General features: G+C 36.8%; 1 long non-coding RNA gene across 3 annotated transcripts in view; it reads right to left on the bottom strand.

Moving 5' to 3' along the window:
- The window catches only part of LOC128314962 (uncharacterized), a 37,313-nt gene extending 23,811 nt beyond the window's left edge, over positions 1-13,502 (bottom strand). The window contains exons 1-3 of one of the 3 annotated variants that reach the window (XR_008297322.1): positions 13,266-13,502; positions 11,991-12,163; positions 2,267-2,361 (exon numbers count right to left, since the gene is read on the bottom strand). This is a non-coding gene — a long non-coding RNA (uncharacterized LOC128314962). Of the gene's footprint in view, positions 1-2,266; positions 2,362-11,990; positions 12,164-13,029 lie in introns of those variants that run through there. The other 2 variants (XR_008297321.1, XR_008297320.1) reach the window with 2 other exon arrangements.
- Between the last annotated feature and the right edge of the window lie 212 nt (positions 13,503-13,714).

Here is a 13,714-nt window from a genome sequence, read left to right as displayed (position 1 = left end):
GGCAAAGTGTATTTCACAAAATTTCACTGAGCCTCCTAGATCAATTTATTTCCCTATCATCTCCATCTTCAATTTAGTAAGAAAATCCATTTTTTTCTCTCCTATATCCCCACCATTATATAGTTTCCAGATATATTCTGCTTTCTTACATAATAGCATCAACTTATATCTAATGTTTGACATGTTTATTCTGTTTCAAACTTCTATAGCTGGTGATACTTATAAGTAATTTTGAAATAAAATGGTAATATAGGATCTATGTCTTTTATTTACCTCATATATCCTTTAATTAGTTGGAGCTTTTCCATACTTCCATGATGACTTAGATGAGCTAAGTCAACATTTATACTATGGGTGACATCTAAGGGTATGTGAGGATGCACATGAAAGTTTCATATGGCAAATATGATGTTGATAATTTTTTTCAGATACCGTGCTTTAGCTATTGTCTGAATAATTCAGTTTTTAAAATGTCTTCCTAAGTTATGTAACAGGATTTACGTATTTGATTAGTGTCTATCGGAAAGTTGTTCTGAATTGTATGTGTACTGTAATTGCTCCAAGAGTATGTCTCAGTGACAGTGTTTAAATGTTATAGCTCAGTCAGGATAGATTATGATCCTATGTAATGGATTTTGGTTTTATTTTCATTTTTTAAACGTGTATTTATTTGGAGAGAGAGAGAGAGAGAGCGAGAGACATTGCAAGTGAGGGTGGGGCAGAGAGAGGGAGAGAGAATCCCAAGTAGGCTGTACACAGTCATCACAGAGCCTGATGGGAGCTCAGTCTCCTGAACCCTGAGATCATGACCTGAGCCAAAATTGAGAGTGGAACACTTAACCCACTGAGCTACCCAGGCATCCCCTGTGCAATGTCTTTTATGCAAAAATGTTTCATTTATTGTTTGTCTGACCTTTGCTAGGTATCACACCAGATTTTTCAACACACACACACACACACACACACACACACACACACACTTTACACCACTTTTCTCTACTTCATTTTTCATAGACATGATCATGTGAAACATAGATGTGATTAGAGATATAAAAACTAAAACTTGCAAGGTTATCACTACTTGAAGGTCATACAGGTCATAAGTGGTAGAGCCCGCATTAGAACATACACATATTTGAATCTTTTCTTATGCTTAATCGAATATGTAAATAAAATGCCTGTAAATAGACTCCCTGAATAGTTTGATTAGTACATATGTGTCACTAAATCACCTTCTAAGGAATTGGGTTAAAATTACATGAAGCCAGGAGACATTTCCACATGTATTTTTACCTATTTGACCTAGTTTTCTACATGTATTTTTGCCTACTGAATCTAATAGGACTTTATTTGTTTGTTTGTTTATTTATTTATTTTTCATTTTCTAATATATCTAATAAAACATAGACATCTTGAATGCAATGGGAGTTATACATGTTAACTTTGATCAATGTCACTGAAATACCCTCCAGTTTACAGCCCTGCTTCATTCTCTCCTGGTGATAAAGACTAAATTTCCAGAATGCAGCAGAGCAGCCATCTTTTTGGCATTGGCCATATGGTGTGGTTGTTGCAGAACTAGGTTGTTCTGGCCTGAATCTATGAGTGAAAGAAGATCTTTGGTCGCAACACTTTTGCGAGAGAATCTAAACTCATGCAGTCTGTATCATCGAGATGGGTTGTGTTTTTAATACAATTAACCTAACCCAATAGCAATTAAACACTTGTGGTGAGTTATGACTAATTATTTGAGGTGTCACCAGTTATAAGGTTAAGGAATACATACTTGGAATGGTTTACTAAGTTTTTTTTTTTTTTTAATTTTACAAATGGCAGTAGAATCTAGGATGGTCTGATACATTCTAACTTTCATTTGATAAACTGCCTTGAATGACAGAGAAGGTATAGGTGCAATGCAAAAAATATACCTACTGTGAATATACATATTGTGTGTGGTTGTATATATATGTACATGTGGGTGTTTGGCAGTGGTGATGAAAGTTACAGGTAGCTAAACTGCTTGTACTCTTTGGCATTACAGATACTGATTTCAGGTTGGTTAAGTCACAAATACATGTTCACAATTTAAAGTTAGCCACAAAAATGATATAAAACATAACTTCTAAACCAGTAGAGGGGAAAAAACTAATAAAGAAATTTCGATCAATACAAGAGTGTACAGGAAATTAGAAAAGAGAATCAAAGAACAAGCAGAGTAAGAAGGAAGCACACAAAAGTTGGTAGAAATAAATCCAAATATATTAGTAATCACCATCATCCATCATGAGTGCTAGGATAGAGGGCAAGTCGAAAATTGCTGATCTAGATGATACTGTGCAACCAAGGATCTTGGTAGAAATCCTGAAATATTGGAAACACACAAAAGCATTCTGATCACAGCATAATGGCTAATCTAGTGTTTGACCTGAGATAACTCTGGGTAAAATTTCACATATGTTGAGCATCAGTAAGATTTCCATATTACCTATGCTAAAATGACTTGTACCTCAATTTAATGAGTTTTTCCAAATCATTTCCTCTCGCAGTACCCTGTTATTTTCCTACTATCATTTGTAACTGTATAGCACAATTTTCTATATTAGTTTAATAGCTGTCTTTGTAAGCAGTCAGTATTCCTGCCAAAGCAGAGACTACTTCTCTTTTGTTCTGTAGAATTTTTCCAATGTCTGGCATTAGTAGAACATTGATACATATCGAATGAGTAAATAAATGCCATTGACTGATTGAGATAATTTTTGCCCTACAGGATAAAAAAAAGCAAGCCATCCAGATACGTTGTCATAGTAGCATGCCTGAAGAATGCCATTATAAGAGCTATATGGCCCTTTGTAACTGAAGTACGTATGTTCTGCAACTATATCTGGACAATTATAATCAGAGATTTTTAGCAGAATTATACTCATTCTGGTTTTTCAAGTATCATGTGGCACATTTAACAATTGTATTAATTAATTCATTTTAAATTTATTATAAAGAATAATTGATCTACAGTGTTATATTAGTTTCGGATGTACTGATCTGAAAATTCTGTACATTACTTAGTGCTCACCATGGTAAGTCATCATTTGTCATCATACAGTGTTATTACAATATTATTAACTGTATTTCCTATGCTGCAGTTTGCATCTCTCCAACTTACTTGTTTTGTAACTGGAAGTCTTCATCCCATTAATCTAATTTCCCATCCCCACAACCACCTCCCCAATGGTAAGCATCAGTTCACTGAATTTAGAGGACTATTTTTATTTGGTTTGTTTCTTAGATTCCACCTATAAGTGAAACAATATAGTGTTTGTCTTGGTCTCTTTTTACTTAGGATAATAAGCTCCAGGTCCATCTATATTGTTGCAAATGGCAAGATTTCATTGGCTAACTAATGTTCCACTCTATCTATCTATCTATCTAAATAAATAAATAAATAAATAAATAAATAAATAAATAAATAAATAAATATATATCTCCAACATCTTCTTTATTCATTCATCTATAAATGGATGCTTCCATATCTTGGCTATTGTAAATAATGTTGCAATAAACAGGGTGCATGTATTTTTTTTTTTTTTTTGACTCAGTGAGGTTTTTTTTTTCCTCCTTTGGGTAAATACCAGTAGTGGAATTACTGGAGCATATGGTATTTCTATTTGTAATTTAAACAAAAATTTAATGTCTGTTTATTTTTGAGAGAGAGAGAGAGAGAGAGAATGAGCTGGGGAGGAGCACAGAGGGAGACAGAATCTGAAGCAGGCTCCAGGCTCTGAGCTGTCAGCACAGAGCCTGATGTGGGCTCAAACCGACGAACTGTGAGATCCTGACCTGAGCTGAAGCCAGATGCTTAACTGACTGAGCCACGCAGGCACCCCCTCTTTTTAATATTTGAGGTGCCACCATACTACTTGTCAGTGTGGTTGCACCAATGTACATTCCACCAACAGTGCACAAGGGTCCCTTTTCTCCACATTATCAGCAACACTTGTTATTCCTTTTCTTTTTGTTACTTGCCATGAGAACTGGTATAAGGTAACATCTCGTTGTGGTTTTGATTTGCATTTTCCCTGATGAGTGGAAATGAATATTTTTTTATGTATATGTTGAACATTTGAGTCTTTCAAAGCCACATCATGTGTCATTCAAAGTTTCTGTTTCCTTGTTGGTCTGGATGATCCATCCGTTGATGTAAGTGGGGGTGTTAAATTCCCCTACTGTTACTGTAATACTGTCAATTTCTCCATTTCAGTATTTTGGTACCTCTGTGCTGGGTACATAAATATTTACAACTGTTGTATCCTCTTGTTGGAATGATTCCTTTATCATTATGTAATGGCCTTCTTTGTCTCTTGTTACAGTATTTATTTTAATGTCTATTTTGTCTGATAATAGTATGGCTTTCCCAGCTTTTATTACATTCTATTTGCATGGAATATCGTTTTCCGTTTCTTCACTTTTAGCCTATGTGTCTTTAGTCTGAAGTGAATCTCTTATTGACAGCATACAGATGGATCTTGTTTTTTGATTCATGCGGTCACACTGTGTCTTTATATTGAAGCATTTATTCCATTTATATTTAAAGTAATTATTTATAGGTATGTATATATTATCATTTTGTTTGTTTTCTGGTTGTTTTAGTAGTTCTCCGATCCTTTCTTTTTCTCATACTCGCTTTCGTTGAGATTTATTGACTTTCTTTTGAGTGAAGCCTGAATTCCTTTCTGTTTTTTGTGTAGTTTTTCTATAGTTGTATGGTTTGTGGTTCCTGTGAGGTTCATATGTAGCATCCTATGTATGCATTAAGCAGTCTGTATTAAGTTTATGGTTGCTTAAGTTTGAACACATTCTGAAAGTACTACATTTTTACTTTCCACTATACATTTTATTTATATGATGTCATACTTTATGTCTTTTTGTGTCTGCCTTAACTAATTTTTACAGACATAATTGATATTACTACTTGTGTCTTTTAATCTTCATAGCTTATTTATAACTAATTGATCTAGTACATTTAGTATATGTTTGCTTTTACCAGTGAAAATTTTTCTTTTATAATTTTCTTAATTCTAGTTATGGCCTTTTCTGCTATAAAAGTCCCTTTAATGTTTCTCGTAAGGCTGGTTTACTGGTAATGAACTCCTTTAACTTTTGTTTGTCTTGAAAATTCTTTCTCTCTCTTCTTCAATTCCGAATGATAGCCTCATGGGTAGAGGACTTTTGGTTGCAGGTTATTTTTAGCACTTTGAACATACCTTACTACTTCTTTCAGGCCTGCAAAGTTTCTGCTGAAAATTTGTTGATAGCTTTATGTGGTTTCCCTTGTTGGTAACTATTTGCTTTTCCCCTGCTGTTTTTAATATTTTCTCTCTCCCTCTCTCCCTCTCCCTCTCCCTCTCCCTCTCCCTCTCCCTCTCCCTCTCCCTCTCCCTCTCCCTCTCCCTCTCCCTTCCTCCCTCCCTCCCTCCCTCCCTCCCTCCCTCCCTCCCTTCCTCCCTCCCTCCCTCCCTCCCTCCCTCTCTCCCTCTCTCCCTCTCCCTCTCCCTCTCCCTCTCCCTCTCCCTCTCCCTCTCCCTTCCTCCCTCTCTCTCTCCCTCCCTCCCTTCCTCCCTCCCTCTCTCCCTCCCTCTCTCCCTCTCTCCCTCTCCCTCTCCCTCTCCCTCTCTCTCTCTCCCTTTTGCCATTTTAATTATTATGTGTCTTAATATGGACCTTCTTGGGTTCATCTTTACAGGTTCTCGGTGCTTCTTGGAACTGGATATCTGCTTCTTTCACCTGATGAGGGAAGTTTTCAGCTATCATTTCTTCATAGAAGTTTTCTGTCCCTTTTTCATTCTGTTCTCCTGTTGGACTCCTATAATGCAAATGTTAGTACGCTTGATTTTCCTTGGATGTTTCAGCCTATCCTCATTTTTTAAATTCTTTGTTTGGCTGTTCACCTTGGCTGTTTTCCATTACCCTATTTTCAGATTGCTGACTCATTCTTCTGCCTCCTTTAGTCTAGTGTTTTTTCCTTGTAGTGTGTGTGTGTGTGTGTGTGTGTGTGTGTGTGTGTTGGGGGGGGGGCGGGGGCGGTGAGCAGGCAGAAGTTTATTAGAATATAAGACCAGAAAGGAAAAATAGTATGAAAACTCTTTTTCCAGAGAGGGGGCATTTAAAACTGAATACCCCCTTGTAGTGTGTTTTTTTTTTTAATTTCAATTATTGTATTCTTAAACTTTCATTCTTGTTTATGTATTTTCTTCTATCTCTATGTTAAAGTTTTCATTGAGTTAATTCACTCCCAAATGATGTGAGCATTTTTAGGACCATTACTTTGATCTCTTTATCAGGTAGATTGCTTATCCTTGTTTTTTTTTTTTAGTTAATTTTTTAAAGGGTGTGTGTGTGTGTGTGTGTGTGTGTGTGTGTGTGTGTGTGTATTTTGAGCATATTCCTTTTTCTCCTCATTTTGTTTGACTTTCTGTGATTGTTAGATATTAGGTAGGTCACCTACGTCTCCTGGTGGTGAAAGTAGTGGGTTTGTTGGAAGGCATTCTGTGGCGCCCAGTAGCACAATCCCCCCTGGTCTCCAGAAACTGGTGCTCCAGGGGTGTCCCCTGTGTGGGGTGCATGTGCCCTCCTGTTGTGGCTGGGCCACAACTGCTAAGGATGCACTAGCTAGCAGGCCTGGCCCTAAGGCAGCTGGCTGAAAAGCCTGGCTATAGCAGTTGCTGTCCTCTGGTGGGTGATGTCAGCCTTTAGCATAGCTGGCTGAGGGGCCTGGCAGTAACTGTTGTAGGTTTGCCAGTGGGTGGGGCCGCCTACCCTCCCTGGGACAGGAGTTGTTTTGGAGGGATGCTGGTCTCAGCCAAGGTTGTCTCCTGGGTTAGGTAGGGTGGGAGTCCATTTGGAAAGGCACCCTGTTGGGGTAGCTCCACAGGAGAACACCAGGGTGAGTGAACAGTGCTGTCAGGTAGATTGGGGAATGTTAGAACTGGTTCCTCCCAGCATCTGACCAACTAGGCTGAAGGAAGGCATGAAAAATGGGACCCACCCTGGTAAAAGTTTCTACCATCCCTACCCATCTGGTGCTCACTCTAAAATTAATGAGTAAATCTTTTCATGTACTAGTGGTGCTTTCAAACTGCTGTCCCTGTGTTGAGTCTTGGACCTAGTGAGTGTAGTGTATCGGCCCTTGAAGAGTGGAATCTTGGTTTCCTGTAGCTAACTGGGTCTTCTGAAGTTAAGCTCAGCTGGTTTTGAAGGCTCCCAGAGTTAAGCCTCACCGATTTTGAAAGCCAGACATTAAGGGTGCTCACATTTCTGGTTCAGATCCCCAGGACTGTGGGGTTGAGGGTTGTCCATTCTGAGGCTTGATCCCCTTGCTCCTCTGGTAGGACCTCTTCACCTCTGATATCTCTCCCACTTGTGGGTTTCCCTGCAGGAGTTTGGTTCCCCTCCTACACCTCTTGATGTGAGTCTCTGTATATCGTTGGCTGTGGGAACACGATTCTACTAGTCTTTAGGTTGTTTTCAAAAAGTTGCAGTATATATAGTTGTAGCCCTGGTATATCTGTGGAAGGAGGTGAGCTCAGAACCTCCTACTCTCCTATCGTCCCTGAGTCTCCTTCGTGTGTGGCATTTTTAACATATTTTGTCAAATCACATAGACTTTGTCTATGTTTTGAGAGCCATGAGCAACAAGGACGTGTTTTGCTGATGTGCAATTCTCAGTTTATGTATGACACTATTGGAAGTTGAAATTCCTGGCTGTTCTCCGTTACCTGTGAGTTAGCCTCATAGCAATTAACACAATTTGTAATTACTTATTTATTGTGTTTACATGTGATTAACATCTGTACTTCCTTGAGGCAAGGATGATTATCCTCACAAATACATATATTTTCTTGTACCCTATCAGGATGGTTATTTGTCCCAGCATTATATAATCTTTTAAAAAGGGAGTCATAGAGTCTGTCCATTTGTAATGATCTTACCATTATTTCAAAATGTTCTTGGGTAGCATTAAATTTTACTCTACATTCCAGGAGTATTTTTATTCTCCTCGAGGGTGTTGGTATGGGTTTACATAAAAAATTCTTTTCAGTTCAGAGTGGAAAAATTCTAGAAAAAACTAACGTACCTATGAACCCCTTTGAAAGGAAATATTCCAGAGTAAGCACTATCATAAATTAGTATCCGAATTCACAGCTATAGTTTTGTTCCACATTTTCTTCATTGATCGTATAGTGCCTTTATACAGTAATAAATATGCTAAATAGGAAAATGACTAAATAAAATTTTACATATGTGTAAAATCTATTCTAAAATACACATTTTACCAAAATTAAATAGGGTAAGATTGAATCATGAATATTTGAAACCTGGAACACAGTGTGTCACACATAAATCAAATGTTACATCTTCCTTCATTTTTTAAATTAATTTCAATTCAGATGTAGTTACTATATAGTTTTATATTCATTTTGGATGTACAACATAGCACTTCAACGATTGCATATATTATTCTGGGCTCATCAAGGTAAGCGTACTTTTAATCCCCTTCACTTATTTCACCAATTCCTCCACCCACCCCCCTCTGGTGGCCATCGGTTTGTTCTCTATGGTTAAGAGTCTGTTTCTTGATTTGGCTCTCTCTGTCTCTTCCCTTTGCTCATTTGTTTTGCTTCTTAAATTACCTATGAATGAAATCATTTGTATTTGTCTTTCTCTGACAGACTTATTTCAGTGGGCGTTATACTTTCTAGATGCATCCACCTTGTTGCAAATGGCAAGATCTCATTCTTTGTTTATGGCTGAATAACGTTCCGTTATAGATATATATCACATGTTCTTCATGCATTTGTCAGTTGGTGGACCCTTAGGCTGCTTCCATACTTTGTCTATTATAAATAATGCTTCAGTTAGCATAGGGATGCATCTACCTCTTTGAATTAGTGTGGATACATACACAGTGGTGGGATTACTGGGCACAGTGTAGTTATATTTTTAATTTTTTGAGGAACCTCTATACTGTATTCCAGAGTGACCACACCAGTTTGCATTTTCATCAGTTTGTGAAGGTTCCTTTTTCTCCATATCTTCACCAATAGTTGTTTCTTGAGCTTTTGATTTTAGCTCTTCTGACCAGTGTGAGGTGATATCTCATTGTGGTTTTGATGGACATTTCCCTGATGATTAGTGATGTCGAGTATATTTTCATGTATCTGTTCACCATAGGTAGGCCATCTTTGGAGAAATGTCTGTTCATGTCTTTCATCAACCTTTTAAAATTTATCAACAGGTAAATGGACACATAAATTATGATATATGCATACAATAAGCAAAATAAATAAACTACTAATGCACACTACAACATGAATGAATCTCAAAAATAAAAATACAGTATGACTGTATTGATATGAAATGTTAAAAGTGTAAATCTATAGTTAGAGTAAGGAGGGGATAGGAGGGGCTCAGGTTATATTTACAAGTGTATAAAATGAGTTTCTCAGAGATGATGGCTCATTATCTTGATTGTAGTGATAGTTTCAAAGTCATATTCAAGGTCCAAACTTATTAATTTCTATCCTTTTAAATATGTGCAGTTTATTACATTTCAGTTTTATCTAAATAAAACAGTATTAAACAATAAAATAATTTTCTTGACCTTCTCTAATTCAAGATTTAATCAGGAAGCTTTATTTTAACTTTCAAAGTTGACATAATCTAGGATTTTAGATACAGTTTGTTATTATTGAATAGTTAGTTGCCTTTGATTTTTAACGCTATTTCAATACCTAGGCTTAATATTTTAACTTCTTACAATGCTTATAATTAAATCTTTATTCCATAACTTCTCAATTTTTGAGAATATTATTATTCATTGGTTGCTTTCCTGGATTATAACTTGAGGAATTCATATGCACAGTGGTGTATTTTCTGAGACATTCCAGAATCATACATTTGTGTTCTTAGATGAGACATGCTTGTGTAAAACATTTGAGGAACTCGTTTCTGCTTTCAGAGGTCTATAAAATATCCCCAGTGTTTCCTGGTATGGAACCCTTCATTGTAGGTAACATTTTCTTCCTATACATTCTTGGAATAACTTTAGTGTCCAACTCTTGATTTTGGCTCAGGTCATGATCTCATGGTTGTGAGATGGAGCCTCACCTCAGACTCCCTGTTGGGCATGGATCCTGCTTAGGATTCTCTCTCTCCCTTCCTTCTGCCCCTCCCCCACTCAAGGACACATCAAAAAATATATTAATCATGCAATGTCTAGATACGGGGTTCCTTTCTGTTAATTGTGGTATTAAGTGGCCCCTTTTGATTTTAAGACATGCCATAGTTTGAGTTCTCTTATTTTTTGTTTGCTTTATTGTTGATGTCTACTCTACTTGTTATTTTCTTTTCTCCAGGAACTACAGTTCTCTACTAATTAAATGTCTATTTTTTGTCCTTGACTCTGTTACCTTTTCAACTAATACCTTCTTTTATTAATCCTCGTTTGATTTCCTACAGTATCAGTTCTTTTTACTACTTTTAAAGCAAAATTATAATCTGTATCACAATAGGACATACTTCCTTTTCTTATCCATTTTTTCATCTCTTCCTCCACTTTAATTAGCTCCTTTTTACCTCATATTTAAGTTTTTATTCAAATGCCAGTTAAAATACAGTGTATTAATAGTTTTAGATGTACAGTTTAGTGATTCAATACTTATATACAACACCCAGTGCATATCACAAGTGCACCTAATCCTTATCACCTATTTAATCCATCTCCCCATTTACCTCCATCTGGTAACCCTCACTTTATTCTTTATAGTTAAGAGTCTCTTTCTTAGTTTGCCTCTCTCTCTCTCTCTCTCTCTCTCTTTTTCCCTTTGCTTGTTTGTTTTGTTTCTCCAGTTCCCCATAGGAGTGAAGTAATACGGTATTTGTCTTTCTTTGACTGACTCATTTCACTTAGCATAATACTCTCTAGCTCCATCCATGTCATTGCAAATGGCAAGATTTCATTATTTTTATGGCTGAGTTATGTTCCATTGTGTATATATATCGCATCTTCTTTATCCATTTATCAGTTCATGGACACTTCAGCTGTTTCCATAATTGGGCTGTTGTAGATTATGCTGCAGTAAACATTAGGTGTATGTATCCCTTTGAATTAGTAATTTTGTATTCTTTGGGTAAATAACTAGTAGTGTGATTTCTGGATCATGGGGTAGTTCTATTTTTAACTTTTTGAGGAATCGCCATACTCTTTTCCAGAGTGGCTGTACCAGTTTAAATTCCCATCAGTAGTGCAAGAGGTTTCTCCTTTATTCTCAGCAATACCTGTTGTTTCTTGTATTGAGGATTTTTAGCCATTTTGACAGGTTTTGAGATGATATCTCATTGTAGTTTTGATTTGTATTTCCCTGGTGATTAGTGATGTTGACCATCTTTTCATGTATCTTTTGGCCATCTGGATGTCTTCTTTGGAAAAGTATCTATCCGTGTCTTCTTCCCATTTTTAATTGGCTTATTAGTTTTTGGAGTGTCGAGTTTTATAAGTTCTTTATATATTTTGGATACTAACCCTTTATAAGATACATCGTTTATAAATATTTTCTCTGATTCAGTAGGTTGTCTTAGTTTTGCTTGTTGTTTCCTTTGTTGTGCAGAACCTACCTCTTCCTTATTGAGAAGGAAATAAAAACCCTCAGAAAGCCTTCAGGGACTGTGTCTCATAAACATAGATCTCAACTCACAGTTGTTTGCGTTTAAATATATAACAGTTAATTAGACTCAGTGACATCCCAAGAATGGCAAAGTAGAAAGCCCCAGGCCATCCTTACTCCCACAAACGCACTAATTGAACAACAATTTACAGATAAAATCCTTTTGAGAAATTCAGAAACTAAATGAAAGGCTCTTGCCCTCTGGAAAAACAGAAAACCAGACTCACTGAAGCTGGTAAGGAGATATGGCACACTCTCTCACCATTCCCTTACCTGAGTTAATGCCATAGGATCAGAAAGAGACCTCGAAGCTCCTAGCTTCTCCCAGAGGAGGGACAGTGTTGCTTTGCATGTCTAACTCCCCAACTTTCCAAAGGGGTTCCCCAGAGGATTTATCTCAGTTCTGCAAGTCTTGGAGCTCAGATGGGTCCACTGCAATCTAGCATCTTGTGGGAGAACACAGACAATAGCTTGGGCTGGAAGATGCCATAACTTTCCCTCATGGCTCCCCATTGGGTGAGATAACAAAAAGGAAACTAAAGGCATATAAAGAACTTTTCAACCTGAAACAGCAGAATATACATTTTTCTCAAGTGTACCTGATTCCTTCTCTGGGGAAAATCACATGTTACTTCACAGAACAAATCTCAATGAATTTAAGGTTAAAGTTATATTTTCTATCTTTTTGCACCACAGTGGGATAAAATAACAAATCAAGAGCAGAAGGAAATCTTGAAGATTCACAAAAATGTGGAAGTGAAACAACATACTTTTGAGCAATTATTTGGTAAAAGAAAACAATTTATAGAAATTTCAGAATACCTCAAGACAAATGAAAATGAATAAAAATACTATCACTTAAAGGATGCAGCATAATCAATACACAGAAAGACATTCACAGTGATGAACAAGTACACCAAAGGAGAAGAAAGGTTTCAAATAAAATACCTAACTTTACACTTACTTGAATGAGCTGGAAAAAGAATAACAAACCAAGGCCAAACTTAGTGGAAGGAAGAAAATAACAAAAGTAAAAGCAAAAATAAATGAAATAGAAAATAGGAAAACAATGGGAAAAAATCAATAAAACTGAGTTTTTTTTTAAAAAGATAAACAAAATTGATCAACCCTTAGCCAAACTAAGTGAGAGCAAGAGAAGACTAAAATCAGAAATGAAGGAACATTACAAATGATAACACAAAAATGAGAAGGATTTTAAGAGACTATAGGCTAACTGGATAGTCCAGAACAAGTGGATAAATTCCTAGAAGTACACAATGTTTCCAAAGTAAATCATAAGGAAAGGGAATACGTGAACAGATCCATAGTTGGTATGGTATAGAGATTGAATCACTATTCAAAAACTTTCCATCGAAGAAAAACCCAGGATCAGATGGCTTCACTGTTGATTTCTACCAAATACTTAAAAAAAAAAAAATCCTGTGAATCAAGTCAATCCTTCTCAGGTGCTTGCAATAAATTCAAACTAATCTAAGCAATTAAGAATTAAATATGTATAAAATAATAGGGTCTAAACCAGCTGGTTACCAAGATCACTTGGGAGTCCTTTAAAAGGTAGAGATTACAGAGTCTCTTCCCCAGAGGGTAGGATTCATCAGTTGGCAGGTGGAGGTCTTGCAATCAGAATCTTAAAAATCTGTTTCTGATAGAGTTTGGTTTTCACTTAGATGGCAGCCCCTTAGGAGAGGTGGTCTATTCCCAGGAGAATGGTGGGCAGGTTCCAGCTCCTTGTGACACTTCCCGTGTTCTTCCCCGCCCCCGCCTTTCTTCTTGTGATCTCACAACTGCTCCCCCTTTTAAAGCTGTATTGAGATACGTCTGGATTTACAAAGAGGGGTTGTCCTGAAAACAGCCCTCCAGAATAACTTAGGGGTTTAGGGGTGGCTTCCTGGTATACTTCGTAGTTCTCCTTGTTGTCTACTTACAAACCATGAACAAGAATTGCTCCTTCTGTAGAAAACTCCTGCTCTTTTTTT

Source organism: Acinonyx jubatus, chromosome A1, assembly GCF_027475565.1.
Source record: "Acinonyx jubatus isolate Ajub_Pintada_27869175 chromosome A1, VMU_Ajub_asm_v1.0, whole genome shotgun sequence".
NCBI classification, from domain to species: Eukaryota; Metazoa; Chordata; class Mammalia; order Carnivora; family Felidae; genus Acinonyx; species Acinonyx jubatus.
The sequence above is the reverse complement of the archived record's forward strand: the minus strand, read 5'-3'. Positions and strand labels throughout refer to the sequence as shown.